Source organism: Dermochelys coriacea, chromosome 13 (genome assembly GCF_009764565.3).
Source record: "Dermochelys coriacea isolate rDerCor1 chromosome 13, rDerCor1.pri.v4, whole genome shotgun sequence".
Classification (NCBI taxonomy): domain Eukaryota; kingdom Metazoa; phylum Chordata; order Testudines; family Dermochelyidae; genus Dermochelys; species Dermochelys coriacea.
The window spans coordinates 22314760-22330884 of record NC_050080.1 but is presented as its reverse complement, the minus strand read 5'-3'; the positions used below and the strand labels follow the sequence as shown (position 1 = coordinate 22330884).

The following is a 16125-nucleotide window of genomic DNA, read 5'->3' as shown; positions in this document are numbered from 1 at the left end:
GGTATCTTTGCAGGCAACATTACCACCGAGCTTTTGCATACGGGGTGATTAGACATACAATGAATATTAGAGTCCAACAGTATATAACTATTTGCATATACAAACCCACTAGACACAAGCAATCACACTAACTGCATGTGTAAATGCAGACACAGTTGCAGGTGTCTGTTTGAAGATGTGGTCCCAATAGTGACTGGTGTAGAGCAGCAGAAGGGAATGCCACTCTATGGCAGCTAAATAGCTAAGATTCTACATACAGATAAGCGCTAAGAATGCACAGAAGGTGTCACTGCGGAACAAGCAAAATTGATATTTGTAAACTAGAGGCCCTGGGAATGAGTTCCAATTCCTCAGTTTACACACACACACACCCACCCCTTGGATGCATCAATGTTTCAAAAGCACAGATAAGGGCACATGTGATCTCCACAGCAGTGTAAATGACTGCATTCTCGGCCAGGAAACTAAGTAACCTTGTGCAAGTGACAGATTTACACACAATTACATTAACAGTGAAAACTGACAGATTTAAGTACAATTTACATACACTGTGTGAAGCAATTCTAAATATGTAGCTCACATCCATCTACATGGGGTTTACAGATACATTAAATCCATGCAGTTTATATATATATATATATATACACACACACACACACACACACACCGTAATCTAGGTTAGCTTCATTTTTCCATGTTGTGTAATTGGTTTATCATATGTTACCACCTATGCCCATTGAATCTTGGCCAAACGAACCCAGAGCATGTTCCTGTTCACCCATCTTGTAACACAAGAGTTCTCAAAGGGACTTAGAAATTGTCAGACCAGAGGCCCATCTTTTCCAGTACACTTGTCAGAGATGGGATAAGAACCTTGCAGCAGGTAAGGAAAGTTTCTCCTCAACTCCCAAAAGCAAGTGATTGGTTTATGCTCTCAATGGAAGGTAAATAAAGGGTGATCTGGTTTTCAAATATATGGTTTACGAAGGCAGTATATTTGTAGTTTTGAAGTCTACATATTTTCTGATGGGAGGAAATTCAGAGTAAATAGACTTTGTACGAGAACTATCTGGAGGTAAGCAGGTAGGAATCAAAGCCTTCATGAAAGACAGGGTATGAAGCAATTATATGGATCTCCTAGCAGCAACTCTTGCCCTTGGATGGGGGGCGGGGGGAATCTGTGTGATCAGACAAAACTAATTTTGGACCCAAGCCACTTGACAGCGTTCCTTTAAAACACAAAGGGAGCAAGAGAAGTTGCCTGCAGACACACACTCCCCACAACTTCTCCCCCGACCCCAGCATATTATTCCTGCTCCTCCTCTCCTACCTGAATTGAGCTTTTCACCTCTTGACAATGGATCAGAGCAGTAACTTTTCTCATTCTGTTGCCACACACTTTCATTTGAACTATTTCAGCCTCTCACGTTGGTGCAACGCAGTGGCCCTGATTCCCCATCACAGTTGTACTGTATAAAAGGTGACACAGCAGGTGTGTGGGGGTGTTTGTGCTGCAGAAGGAGGAGCAAAGTGAAATGATGACAGCAAGGCCTGGGTCTTGAAGCACTCTATGTAACATATTATCGGGATCTAATATTATTCCCTCCCTATGACCAGTCATTTATTTCCTACACAGACACACACTAAGGTTTGGTGTCCAACCCTGATCATGCTAGATCTCATTGCCAAATTTAGAACTGGACCTCATTGTGTCACTCAGATTAGTAGGGGGAGCTCCAGAAGTTGAAAGGAATAGCTAGCATGAAGTGGTAGGTAGCAGCAGCCCACAGGAGGGAGAGGTTATCCCACCACACACTTGTGCTGAGAAGGGGTCATCCAAAATACAGCCTTTTGAATTCTGGAGCCAGGATAGTCAATTTGATGACTCTCTTCTTAGGGGGCAGTCCAGTCCTGCATCCTATTATATTCTACTCCAGCAAGAGGAACAGTTCAAATACCACAGACGATCACAGCCATTTTCCAGTTGAGACGGTCTTAGACTTGGATTGTGGGAACTAGGAGCTTTGTGAATTTGGTCAGGGGTTCCAATTCCTCACGAGGAAAAAAAAATTCTCTGACAAAAAGTGATGAACTTCTCTCTTGGAATAAAGAGCAAATTTTCACACCAGCTAAAATAGTACCACTTTCCCTGGGAAAATGGCCATTTATCTCAAAACCAAAATGCCTTCTCTTCACTTTTGTGGGGAATAAAGATAGATTTAGAGACAAGACCAGAAGTTGTTTACATATTTGTAGAAGAGGCAAATACAAATTTTCCCCTTGGTTACCAATTATGCCCCACTGTGAAGGGAGACAGCACAAAGTGTATGTACTACCTCGTCCAATGGACTAAAGGGTGGCGTGGCATCAGTGCTACACAGGTCTACAGCACAAAGGTCAGTTTCACCCATCACTAGAAACAGGCCTGAACCAGGCTACTCAGTCAAGATGCCTCAAAGCTTTTGGAGTGTTTGAAATCTGAATCCACATCAGAATCCAAATTCTGCAAGGAAACCCTTTCTTGTTAGTGGGCCAAACCAATTCCCTGGAGCCCTGCATGTGTTAGATCGAGATCTGACGTTTGTGGCATGGTCCCTTCTGCGATAATTACCTACATTTCTAATTGTGAGGGAGACATGTTGAAATGAAGGGGACACACTGTGCATTGTGTAGCTATAACACTTGATCGTCTTCCTCATTGTTCTTTTCGATAGCTGTAGGGAGCATATCAGTTTTTCCAAGAAGATAAATTCCTCCTGTGCTCTGTTGCAGCATTGAGGGCTGTGGAGGCTCAGCGATATGATATGCAATCACTGTTCTTGCCAATGCAACAGGACACCAGTTGAGCTGCATTTTTGGCTCGACACCATGCTTTCTAGGAATCACTTAAAATAAAAATAAATAAATCAGGAGTGTTATGGAAGGAGGCAAAATTATTAAAGTGACACACCCTACCCCTTCCTGTGAAGGCACGGAAGTTGGCTCTCATTAAGCAGTACACAATTTAAAAAGAGTGCCTGGAATGTACATTAGGGTAAACAGAATCGCAGACCTTGTCAATGTAAGGTATTGTTGCAGACTCTTTAAATGGTCACTTTCCAATGTCTGGCTTCACTCATACATGCGTGCTCAAATGGATACCTGCACTTTGCCGTCACAAACACCTGAACATGCTTACACTTGTGTGTGCCCTTGGAGCAGTCCAACGCCTGCACCATGCATAGGTGTTGACATTTGCACCTTCACATTTCCCTGCAGCCATCTTCAACTGTGACATTTCCCTGCCCCCCCATTTCACGGCTGGTCTCTGGTTTCTGCCAATATTACTCACCAGAGTCCTAGTCTAGCCTCTGATCTTCACCGTGTGCACTTTTCTGATGGTGCCATCTTAATGAACAATAATGATCTAAATGTCTATTTATACAAGCCTGTTATCAGTTTCCAGGTGTCCCCAATTAAAACTGGGATATTTATCAATAACAGTAGTTCTTTAATGGCACCCATTTTGCTCTAACAGCCTGAATGCCTTTCCTTTAAGCTAACCCCTCCCTCTGCTCTTTCCCCATCATCCAGTTCCTTTGTCATTTGGGAAAATGCATGCTTCACATACATGTCTGTTGGTCTCTGAACTTAAAAATAGAGATTTCCCAACTTTGCATGAATTTGGACAAGATCAGGTCTCCTGGGTTCAAGAATGTCTCTTTCACAGCCTTCTTGGACAGGACCCATCTCTCCAGCTCCTTCAAATCTATTCTATTAGTTTACACAGCGACACTCAGAAAACATAATCCAAAATGAATTAGAAAAGTGTGAGTTTGAAGTGGAATAGTTAAACTGCATGAACGCCCTGTGTAGACGCACATTCGCAGAAAGTGGCCTTAATTCAGTTTAGCTTAATCCACTTTCATGATTTCAGAGTCCACAGTCTTTGCATTTCTGGAAGCTATGGCTGTTGTGTCACCAACAGTTCTAAGTCTTTGTAGGTGGTCATGAGGGTCTGTGGATTCATCCCCTGCACGCCTGAATCTCAGGCGGAAAAATCTGATGTTAGAAAAGTGGAACTGGGACACTTAAAACTAGAACGGGCAACATGCTAAGAGACAATATGGTCAAGATCCTCGGCTGGTAACAATGAAGCCAATGAAAATGAGCTTGTTTACAGCTGCTGAGTTCCTGGCCCAGGGTAGGGAAACAATCCTGCATTAGCAGGGGGTGGTGTAGGTGACACAATAGACCTTTTCCTTTTCTCACTTACAAGGGCTTGTCTACACACAGAAATCTGCATGGCTTTAGTTATACTGCATGCTGCTATAGTGGTACAACCCTCCTCCCCACCCCCAGTATGCATGCAGTTGTAATGGTGTAAGGGTGCTTATATCAGAATAGCTTATTCCTGTATGGAAAAGAGAATACCTGTACACTGGTATAACTGCATCCACACTAAGGTCTTGTCTATACCATCAGCAAAGCACTTTTAGAACTATACCAGCAGATTCCTTAATAGAGCCACAATGTATGCCAATGGAAGGAAATTTCTCTGCGGCATAGTAACAGCACCTCCCCAAACTTCGTTAGCTAACTTGACAGAAGCCCTCTGTCAGCATAGCTGTGTCTACACTGGGGGATTTGCTAGCACAGCTGTGATGGCTGGTTGCATTTCCCCTACCCAATGCACACACACCCCGACCTCATAGTATGTCAACAAAACTTTGTAGAGTAGTAGTACTAAGAGTTGTACTGGTATAACTACATGGGTAAAAACACCACTAAAGCGATAGTTACACCGGTACTAAAGTTACATTTAGACCAGACCTAAGCTTCAATGTTTATTTTATTGACAATGGTTCTCCCACCCAATGTATTGAATTTCTGATTCAGGGAAGGAATTTAGTGTAAAAAAGAAGCAGCGTGTTCCTCAAGCTGCAGCAAGATCGTCGAGAATTATTTTTTTAAATTGTCTTCGAACTCGGATTCTCTTGGGATGAATTACTTTGATCAAGTACCACAACATTCCTAGTGATCCTTAAACCTGTTAACTGAAAAATCAACATCTGGCCTACATGTCATGCTACAGGAGCAGACGAGAAGCCTTACCTTTGACAATGTCACCTTTTCAGATTGCAGATGCTTAACCCAGGCCATCTGTTCAGAGGAGTTTGTCATCTAACAGTTTGCAGGGAAGGGGTGGGATGAGAATGTTTTTTGCTCCTTGATCTAGAATCACCATTATATAAACTCAGGGATTATCAATAACTTCACATTAAAAAGCAGGTCCTGTTTGACTCACTAAGAGCTGCCAGATTGTCTCTATGCCTGTTCTGACTCATGTAGCTTATTTGGCATCCTCTCTGTTAATGAAGATAGCAATTCATTACTTAACCTCTGGGTCCTTCGGCAAATGTAAACTTGGTTTTACCTTTTAAAATGACTTTTACAACCACAAGGCAGCAGTTCCTTCTGCCATGGCAAAATAGGATTCAGACTAAACCAGCCGATGGCCTATGTCACTCAAACTATTCCAACCTCAAAAATATTTGCTCCTAAAATTATGGCTGGATAAATCTGAAGTGCCCAAACTTGGATTAAAGTAGTTAGCTTCCATTAACTCCAATTCAAGATCAGTTCCCTTGTTTTATCATGTCTGACATTACATCACTCTCTTGCAGTAGAACATATAATCAAAAACCCAGATGCTGACTTTCTCCAGAGGTTTTGGAAGAACTATTTTTTTCAGCGGGTAAGAATCTGAGCTATGAGCTTGAATCTGAGCTTGTTCCTGAAGCTTTAACTGAATCATATTCAAATCAGCTCTCTCTTTATTTGACCAGCTCTAGAATTTGGCCACCAGGATTAACAATTCTCTTGCAACACAGGGTCCCAGGGCATCTTTAATCCTTAAAACTCCACAAATGGAGTTGTCTCATCATTAGGGTTCTAAGTGGAGGAAACTCAGCTCTTATCTATTTGTTCCACCTGGACCCGGTTCCCATTCCCTCCCAGCAGGGGAACTGAGGCCCTGCCTAGAACTTCCCCCACAAGTACTGATTGTGACCCACTTCCTGCACAGACCGAAAGCCTCTGTTGCCTCTTACTAGGTACTCCTTATTCAGGCTGGAGCCACTTCCTGGTTCCATGGCTCTGGTGGGCACACTGCTGAGGTCCAGCTGCCCCCTGCTCCTTCTACAAAAGATAGGGGTGGACTACAGTAGCTCGCTTTTTGAGTCCTAAACCCACCCCTGTTCCACTGGGTAAACACCTTCTCTTTTTCTCAGCACAGTATCTTACCTGTACCACCAAGGCCTGGGAAATTGACTAGCCTTGAAGGTGTAAAGCTCCTTGGGACTGGGCATCGTCCTAAAGGGTTATAATTGCCAGTGGTCAGGAGCTTCTTTTGAACCACATTCCTTCAGAAGATGGTAACGCTAATGTCACAGCACTATGCTAGGGAGTTGATTCAGTGATCAGTACTACTCCCTACAGCACCTAGATGAAGTTTGAGGTCTCCCATTAAAAATACCAAAGAATGACTGAACAGATCAAAACAAAAACCCTCCTGAGATCTTCTGCAGTCAAAGGAAGCCATAGCAGGAGCCTAAGGGGAAGAGAAAGAAACCACACAGGGTGGAAGGGGGGTAATGGAGAGAACCAAGAAGAGAAGAAAACTAAGGGGCAATTAAATTAAATTTTATTTTATCTTTTTTTACTATGACACAGGGCCACAGGCAAAACCCAAGCCGATTGTTTTGTTCTTCCTGTGGAAACATTATGAAATCCAGATTGAGAAAGCGTTCTGATCCTTCTGAGGTTGACATTTTTAACTGGATTGGCTTCGCGATGGCAGCATATTACTGCACAACTCATTGTGGAAAAATGCCATGTGCCAACAGCTATTTTCCACAATTTTGCTCAGAAAATCTGAAAGAAATGCAGAAAATTGATTTGCAGCCCTGGCAGGGATATGGAGAAACAGTAGCATGAGGCTTCAGGCCAGTAATTTATGTTTCAAATATCATTGAGTGCTTTGACTATAATTTCAAGGGAGAATGATAATAATTAAAAGCACAAACTCACCAGTCATTTCTTACAAGGGAAAATGCTGAATGTAGTAAGTGCACGGATTTCTTTAAGGGCTTAACTTTTCCAGTGGAGTTTCAAAAATTAAATGCAATAATAATTTGTCATCCAAGACTATTCCAAAGAGCTTTCCAGTCCATATAAAGGAAATGTTTTACCCAGCACTGAAGTGCAGCCACCTCTGGGCTGAAACATGGCAGCTAACACACCCAGCGTTACACAGTACTTTAGGACACAGAGTGTAACAAAATTTTATGTTCAGCTTCAAACTACAGAGAGATTTTAAAAAGACAATACTATACATACAATGAAGACTGGATTTCTTTTTTAAAAAAATTGGCTCTAGTTCAAACAGGAATTAATTCAGGGAAGTTTCATGGCCTGTGTTACACAGGTCAGACTAGATGACCACTGTGGTCCCTTCTAGCCTTAGAAATTGAGGAGTTAGCCATAATGGAATCTGGCTAGGATAATGGAGCAAATGCCTCTAATTCTTCTTCAAAGTAGTGATTAAAGAGCTCAGGGCACAAGGACCTAGGTCCATGGTTTTATGCCTCATTCACAGTGGTCAGGCCCCACTTTAATACAAGATTTTGTTCATGCCTTGGGAAGATCACTTTCTATTGAATGACTAGCCGCTTCTCCTACCGGGGGCATGCACAGGAATTTAAATTCCACCTCTTTTGGAGGGGCATGTTCTGTTTGCCTGCCACAGCTAGAGGAGTTTGTGCCCCCATCATAACCTCCCCCTCTCATGCACACCCCTACCTCCTACAGGATCTTGGGTTTCCTTAGGGGCCTCCTGTCTAAATACTGACCAGGTCTAACACCGCTTAGCCTGTGAGACCTGGTAAGTTACATTATGTGTTTAAAGCATTGCATTTAAAAAGTTAAGGCTGTTGAAAGAACATTTAATTGTACAGAACTGCAATACAATAAAGAATCACAACAATCTCCTGTTAGGCCCAGATTTTCAAAAGAGTTCAGTTCCCACTTAGGCACCTAGTTAAGTGTCCAGATATGCAAGCCTGTTCTGTGCTTGTATAGGATTTGCTTGTGCACAAACTGGGAGACTGCTTGTCTAACCTGCACATGAGCACATGTACAAAATGGATGGCTGCAAGTATCACTGGATAAGCCTGGGGGGGGGGGGGGAGAAGAGACGACCACATATCACTCTATTTACGTAAGAGGCCTCAGAGACAATAAACCTCATTCCAAAGGAATTCCTTAGAGGAGAACAGGAGTCTATGGAAAGACATCCAAGCAAACAATAATGCCATTGCAGAAGAGTGAATGCACCTCTGGTTGGTCATGGCATAGAAGTCTCTTCTCCTCCAATGCCCCTTACTGACAATCACTCCAGCCCTGCAGTGTTCTTCCTCTTGTCATGACTCAGACCTACAGCCTGGCCTCATTTAGTCCCACCCCCTGCTGGGGTAACAGAAAATCCAACAAACAATTCTAAGACCTTGTGGCAGCTTCTCAGCCCCAAACTCTGAACTCAGTGATCTTTAGCCCCTCACCTCAGGCCTTTACAAATTCTTTATCTTTCCAGGCTCCATGGCCTTGCACAATTCATCCTTCTTTTAGGGAAGGGGCTCACAAGGTTCCTTTGGACTCTTCCAAACAAATCCCAAATGAAAACACAAACAAACCTCTTTATCACTCCCCAGGCTCAAGCTTTCACCCCTCTTAACTTTCCCCTTTATTCTGGTTCCCCCTTCAAGCACCTTCAGGGTGGTTTGATCCCTACCCTTGTGTCAGGGCTCAATCCTGAAGCAGAATCCACCCTGTTAGGGTCTCCATCTTTCTCCTAATCACTTGCCAGAGAACACAAGGCTAGCTCATCTCAGTACTTTCTCTTCCCTCTATTACTCTGAAACCTTCCCTGACCTAGGGGACTCTTTATTATATAGAGAAGAATTACAGAATTCCCTTTCTCCCTGTAGTCATCCTTTTACTCTGGACGACCTCTAACCACTTTGCTTCTCCCACAGCTGGGATTCATCTTTAATTGGGCAAGGCCTACCTTCCAGATGGAACCAGGTGCCCTAATTGAGCACTTCAGCTCCTGTTAACTCCAGGATGTGGTATACAGTCCCATCACAGCCATCAACATGAAATCCAATGGATATTTGTGACATTTGTGAACATTTCATCTTAGCTGGTTCCTGGTGTATGTTGAGAAAGAGCTGAGACAGACCTTAATCTCTGTTGAAGGCAATTTGCAGAATCATTGACTTAAATGTTTGGCTGAGACCTGGCCTACCATTTTGCAGGTGCAATTTGCACCTATACCTGCATCCACAGAATGCTATGCACTTTCAAATTAATGTATTTGTGCCTCTGACTACTTGATTTGGACTTGCATTCTGCTAGTGACATGTATAATAATTTGCATTTGCACCCACAATTTAAATGTGGGTGCAGAAGCACAAATTACAACTGGAAAAGGGAAATCACCCTTTTGAAACTTTTGCCCATTCTGGGGACACTGTTGTCATATGAGCAACCAGAGTTAAAGTTAATTAATTCTAGTGGGAATTAGGAGTGTGCATTGAGAAGTGAACATTCTATATACTATGAATAGGGATCCTTTGCAAATGGCTTTAAACTACGCAGGAAAATTATACTCTTAACTTCACACATGTAGAATCAAAGTCACAGCGACATTTTAATGCATTTATTACATCCGCAGCGAGAAAAAAATCTTATAGACAGTGCTGCATACAGCTTAGAAAAGTTACTAAATGTTTATATTTCAGTAGGTGATTGTAAGTACAGAGCAAAAACTAAATGCTGTATTTATAAAAACAAGAAAGGCTAGAAATGGGAAAAACAGCTAAGAAAAATGTTTGAGCTAAAAAGGCACTTGAGACCTATATTTTCAGCAACATGATTTGACCAGTATATTATGACTCTATTTTATAAAATTTTTTCATTCAAAATGCACCACAAAATGCTTCATAGATACAGTTGAAGAGTGAAATCATAAGCAGATATTGATGTCTGCTAAGGAAAATATTGACCAACTTGAAGTTAAGCTCAACATTTTCTCTGGATTACCATAGATCACGATAGTCACTGAAACCCAAAGTCAATGGATGCATTGTCACATACTTTCCAATTCTATTCAGCTGGAATGTCCTGGAAATCTTTCAGTTTGGCTGTGAATAGAACTTGAATTGGGACTGCCTGCAGCAGTACAGTGCACTGGCACCTCTCCAAAACTGCATTCCTGGTCTCCCAGAATCTAAACATTCATAAAACAAAACAAAAACAAAGTAAACCTACAGCTCTTATGGTCATGAAAAAAACCTTGAAAATGTGAACCAAGTGTGAGTGAGGCAGTGATGTCCGCCTGAGTTTGTAAAGAGCCTGAAAAAGTAGCTCTGAGAGGCATGAAATGACCCATTTATCTCAGTGAGGTGTTAATTTAATTATCCAAATACGATAATTTAAAATCACCATTGATAACTATTTCACCGTTCATCAAAACATGTAAGGAATGACAGGGAAGATCACAAGCTCCTGTGAAAGGTCATTGGAGTGGGCAGTGCTTGAGGGATTACCACCACTAATTTTTATTCCTATCAAGAAGAAGCATAATAGAGTTTAAAAGGCCATATGAGTTTCATCAATAGAAGTCAGTCCCAAGAAGCAGCCAGCATTGTCCATGGGCGATGTATTCAAAATCCATTGACAGGAACCAACCCCAATCCATTGCCAAAGAGCCCCCTGGAGCCTGAGGGGCATGCATGATCAGATGCTGAACCTCTGCACCATGTGTTTAGATCAGCACCACATTTATAGATCTCCAGTGAGTAGAGTGTACTTTGTGGGAGGATCTGGGAAGAGCACTACCATCTTTTCTTTTGAAACTACAATGCTAAATGGCAAGATGAATTGAGAGATGGAGAAATACATGTATATTTACCTCCTGATACATGAATGAAAGATTTCCCAGATATCAGGACAGCCAGCAAAATGCATGCACCCTGGTGGAGACCATACAATCACATTTCAATCTCATAAATATAGTAAAAAAACCCAGCTTCCTATGCACAACCAGCCTTCATGTAGATACTTAGTAGCAAACCTGGCTCTCGGTTTGCACCAATGCAACATTAACTATTTATATAGAACTTCACTGGTGTAACAAAGGGCAGAATTTGGACCTTAGTTCTCACCAGTTCACTACTATCTCAGAGTCCCTTGGACCATGAAGTGTAGATTCCAGATATAGGATTGTTATTGTACACAAAATAACTAACAGACAATTATTAAAATCAATTAATTAAAAGTTTGTATTGTATTTTATTATGTAGACCATCAGACTTGAATAATTCAACACTACATAAAATGTTCCAGTACTTGTGGTTCTGGGGGCAGCTTTTGGAACACTTTGCCAGTCGTGTAATGGCCTGTCATTAACAAGCATGCACTAATGTGACATTCCACTTCAGCAACCTCTCTGAAAAAGTCTTTTTTTTTTCTTTTCTTTTTTTTCCCTTTGCAACAAAGGGATGAAGGCTAGGTTATCCACAAAGAGCAGGTGTTACAGCGTTGCTCCCTGTGGAGGCTAGTTCAATACTCAGACGTCATTAGTACTGAGATATAGTACATTGTAGTACAGTAAATGCGTCATATTGCACTGGCTTCCTCGGCACTCTAGTGCATCCTGCAATGTATCATTGTGGGCTGCTGTCAGCAAAGGTTGTTTGAAAGGGAGGGACTAGTCACCATAGGTAATAACAGCACAGAGCTACAGGGAAGAATGAAAGTCGGTTATTTTTCCCTTTACGGACCCTCTATATCCCATTCACAGGTTCAATCTTTAAATATTCCAACTATTTAATGTCAAACTCAGGCCTGGTTTAAGTGGAGGTAGCTCCCATGGAAATCCCTGGGTCAAAGTCAGCCATGATGTAAATGGTAGCACAGGTGGTAAAGTAATACAATTTACACTGATTTGGAACCAAATTCTGTCGGTGTAAACTGGTTTAGCTCTACTGCAGTCAATGGAGATCTGCTAGTTTACACCAGTAGAGAATGTGGCCATTATTTTCCTTTGCCCTGCCCCTTGGGTAGTCGTTTTCACCAGTGCAGAGGAGATGTATAATGCTAATCTGATTTGGTGGCATTTTACACTCATGTTGCACTCACTTTGCATGAATGTATATGAGTTCACAAGGCGCAGGGCAACAGAGAATCAAGTCCTTGATGCTCAGAGGATGTGCAAGCAGGTGAGAGGAAGTCGTGTAGCCAGAAAAGCAATTAACAGGAGTGTGCAAGATGGAAGGGGGGGGCTGCTTTGTCTTGCATGCTAGTTACAGACTTTTTCTGTTCCTCCTTTTCCCCCTCTGTAGTATGTAAATTATACGTATTTTGCATACCCCTTGAATGCCATATCAGTTCAAGTTGCACTTGACATGCCACACTTTTTATGTCACTAACGACAGGCCCCATTCTCCATTGCCTTGTGTGGCCATTCACACCAGTGAAAAGTATGTGTAAAACACAATCACTGGTGTAAGTGAGTGGGGAGTCTGATTTGGTAGTGTTTTACACCAACTTTGCACAGGGTAGGACCCCCATCCCCAAAGGTATTTAGGCTCCTAGCTCCCATTGAAATTAATGGATGTTAGGAGTCTAAATACCTTTGAGGAGCTGTGATTCAGTGACTGCACAAAGTGCAAGGTGGTGGATAATTCAACTCTTCATATTTATGTAATAAAGTCCTTCCAATACTGAGCTGTTATTAAAGCAAAATAGAGAATAATTTCACCAAGCCCTGATGTACAGAAACCCACTCTTGAGCAAAATGGAGGCCACTAGCAGGTGATGCCCAGTGTTAATTAAAAGATTAAGGGCCAGCTTCTGCTCTCAGTTACACTGACATGAATCCAGAGTAACTCAGAGTTACTGTGGATTTTCACACAAGTAACTAGGAGCAGAATCTAGAGTTACTCCATGTGATGGGGTATAAACCAAAAATAGGTGAACAAAGGGTTAAAAGGAGTCTGTGAGTGCAATTAACTCACCTGGCTGCACCTGGAGAGTGAGTCAGGCTCCAGTTGTTATCAGACCCAGCTGGGTCTTCTTTGTACTGGAGGGAAATGGATGTTACTTGGGGTGGGGAGGATTAAGTTCCTTTCATTGTGGGAAAAGGAGTTGAGTAAAGCTGTGGAAGAGGAATGAGTCTCTCCTGGTGAACAAACACAAGGCTCTAGAGAGGTGGTCCTGAGGGTTGGTGTTCTAGAGCAGGGCTAAAAGTCAAAGTCTGGGTGAGCAGAGGTTGCTTTAATTGGGTTTGTTTTGTGTGGATTTTTCTGTGTTGTGCTAGAGGATGTCATTTAGGAACCCTGGGAATGTGCTATGCTGAAGAACTGTAAGACTGTGGAGGAGCCCAGAATGGGTGGAAGATGCTGTGTTGATACGTTCAGAGTTAGGATACTGATTTTTATGGTGCACTTATATCCTGGAAGGGGTGAGACTTTAAAGTGACCTGGCTGGAGGAAGCGGAGGGCTGGAGTGGCTGTCATCAGTGGGTATCAGATGAAGAGATCCTGCTACATAAGGCCCAGCCATGAAGAAGCTTCTTGGCTGGTGAGTCACAGTTTTGTATTCAGTGGAACTGGGAGCAGAATCTGGTTCTTTGAAAAGACAATACATAGCTTATACAACATGCAATGTTTGAATTGCATACTAAGGTGTGTGTTTTGAAACCAGGTTACTGGGCGTATCTGAATGGACTTAGCCATCCCTTAGGAATCCCTCTGTGAAATCCTTAATGGTGGTTGAGATGGGGGGGGCTGTATGCTCATGTGTGCACAGGGTCTGAGAGGGGTTTCTTATTCCTTAGCAAATTCTTTGTAGGGGGAAGATCGGAAAAGAAGATTGCAAGGCTGTGGTAGTATGAATTGAGAATCAGGACTGCTTTATCTTAATAAAATAATATATATATTCAAGGTGGCCTTTGTGCTTCCACTTCCAGTCTTTGATTTCTATTCTGGCCCTTTGCTTTCAGGGCTAACAGGAGCTCAGGGTGTTCTAGATGTTTCAGTCTGATACTCAGCAGTGACCCTTCTGATTGAATAAAGGGGCAGGATGGGTAGGTCCCAAAGGAGCCCAGCCCATCTTGTCTGGATAGTGTTGGGAGAAGGAGGGAGAAATGAAGAGACTGTTTGGGCTTTATTGAGGTCATAGGACTAGCTCCTGGATTGAAAAAAGGTAAATGACACACAGCCCAGTGCTGCAGTGAGTCATGATTCAAAAACATATTTGCTGGAAAGAGACTCTATTTTTTAAACATGTGGCTCTCAGTGAAACCACACTTATAAAAATTTCAAACAATGTATGTTTTGTGGCTGTTGGGACCGACTGCAGTGCTCCTCAAGGAGGCTTAAATCTTTTGGTATGAATGCAGAAGCCCTCTCTCTGCTTTGCTGAATAGAGAGACCTCCAAAAAAGCCTGAATGTAAAAAGAATAGTAACAGCTGAAAAATCCAGGCAGCGGGTTCGAGTTTTCCAAGGCCTGTTTGCTTTGGCCTGCCTTGGCCATTCCTTCCTTTCTTTCTTTCTTTAGAAGTGTGAAACTGGTTGGTGGCTGGTGTTTGTTCTGTGGTCTGTGCTAACTGTTCCATCTGTGTAAACTCCCAGGCTGGCAAAACACAGTTTAACAACACTTTCCCTTCAGCTGGCTCAAAGGAAAATGAAGGTCCTGTTAAGTGGGACTTTCAGATTTTGTGAAACACTGCATGGAGTTTGAACACAGAGCAGGCAGGCCAGCTGTATCCTGGATAACTATAGCAATGGGGGATGCTCCCTTTTTGGTGTAGTAGCATCTTCACTGGAGCGCTACTGCTATGCTGGTGCAGCTGTGCTGTGGCAGTATTTTAAGTGTAGACCTGGCTTTAAGCTCTTTCTAAATTCTACTAGTCGCCTAAATACCTTTTATAAATCTGGCCCCTGGTCTCACTCTAGGTCTGGATGGCCAATTCAATTCTGGAATAAATGTGATCTCTCTTCTGGCCTTCCAGATCAGCTGTGACCTAGGTCCAATTCCAGTTCTGGATTGTGAGATTTTACTGACCCAACAATCCAGAACCCAAATCAGTACAAATATGGGCATTTTGTGGGTCTGGATTGCCAACCTCTGACAAGTTCTCATTCTAACTTTGGAGTGCTGGGTGGTCTGTGCACCATGGTCTGAGACCAGCTGTGGAGCACAGGCTAACTGGTTCCATCCCTGGAACACAGGTTGGCTTTGATCCAAGTCTGACTATAGCCCTGGACTGATAGGTCAGTTCTGACAAAGGTTTGAATCAGGGTGGTGGATTGACTCTGACCCATGTGTGGTTGCAGCTCTGGTTTGCCAGGTCCGCTCTGATCTAGAGCGGAGTCTGGCTGAGTTCTTCTCTCTCTCAAAAATTCTAAGGCTAGCTTTGACTGTTATTTTTAGAACTTTCTCAGGCTGTCATTTATACAGCAATGGTGACTGAAATGCTACTTTGCCTCCCCTTGTCACACTGTTCTATTTCTGGCCCACTGTGATCTTTTCCCTTTCTAGCATTCACTGGCTCTGCTCACAGTATGTTGTGCAATGCCCCCACATATGGCTACATTCTGTTTTTTGTTTTTGTTGTGCACTTAGGGAGGGTATACGTTCAAAGCTATGTGTGGGTTTGAGCTGACCAGTTCCCATTCTGCCTGATTCTCAAATACAGAAGTTGTGCTGTTAATACACAAGTAACACTTTGAAAATACATTGTAAAATTTAGGGTCTGCTAATGTCACAGGAAGAGAAGGATCTATCTGCTCTGGGAAGCCAAGTGCTGCTCAGGAAGCAGCACTCATCGGATGCTGCTAAAACAATGTTCATGAACATTTAAATGCCTAACCGCTGTTGAGTTTTATCACGTTTGCTTTTTTTTAGTACAGCTAGTCCAAAAATGACACTTTTTTCCCAAGAGATCTAATTTTTTTAAAACAAACCTGAAACTAAAAACTGAAATTTTACTTTCAGAACTTTTTAAAGCAAAATGT

At 42.5% G+C, this 16125-nt stretch overlaps 1 long non-coding RNA gene across 1 annotated transcript; it reads right to left on the bottom strand.

The window, feature by feature from the left end:
• Positions 1–1398: 1398 nt before the first annotated feature.
• Positions 1399–8948, bottom strand: LOC119842270. Its single transcript, XR_005288708.2, has 3 exons — positions 8831–8948; positions 5095–5214; positions 1399–2885 (listed from the first exon to the last, which is right to left on the bottom strand). It is a non-coding gene; the product is annotated as an uncharacterized LOC119842270 (long non-coding RNA).
• Positions 8949–16125: the final 7177 nt, after the last annotated feature.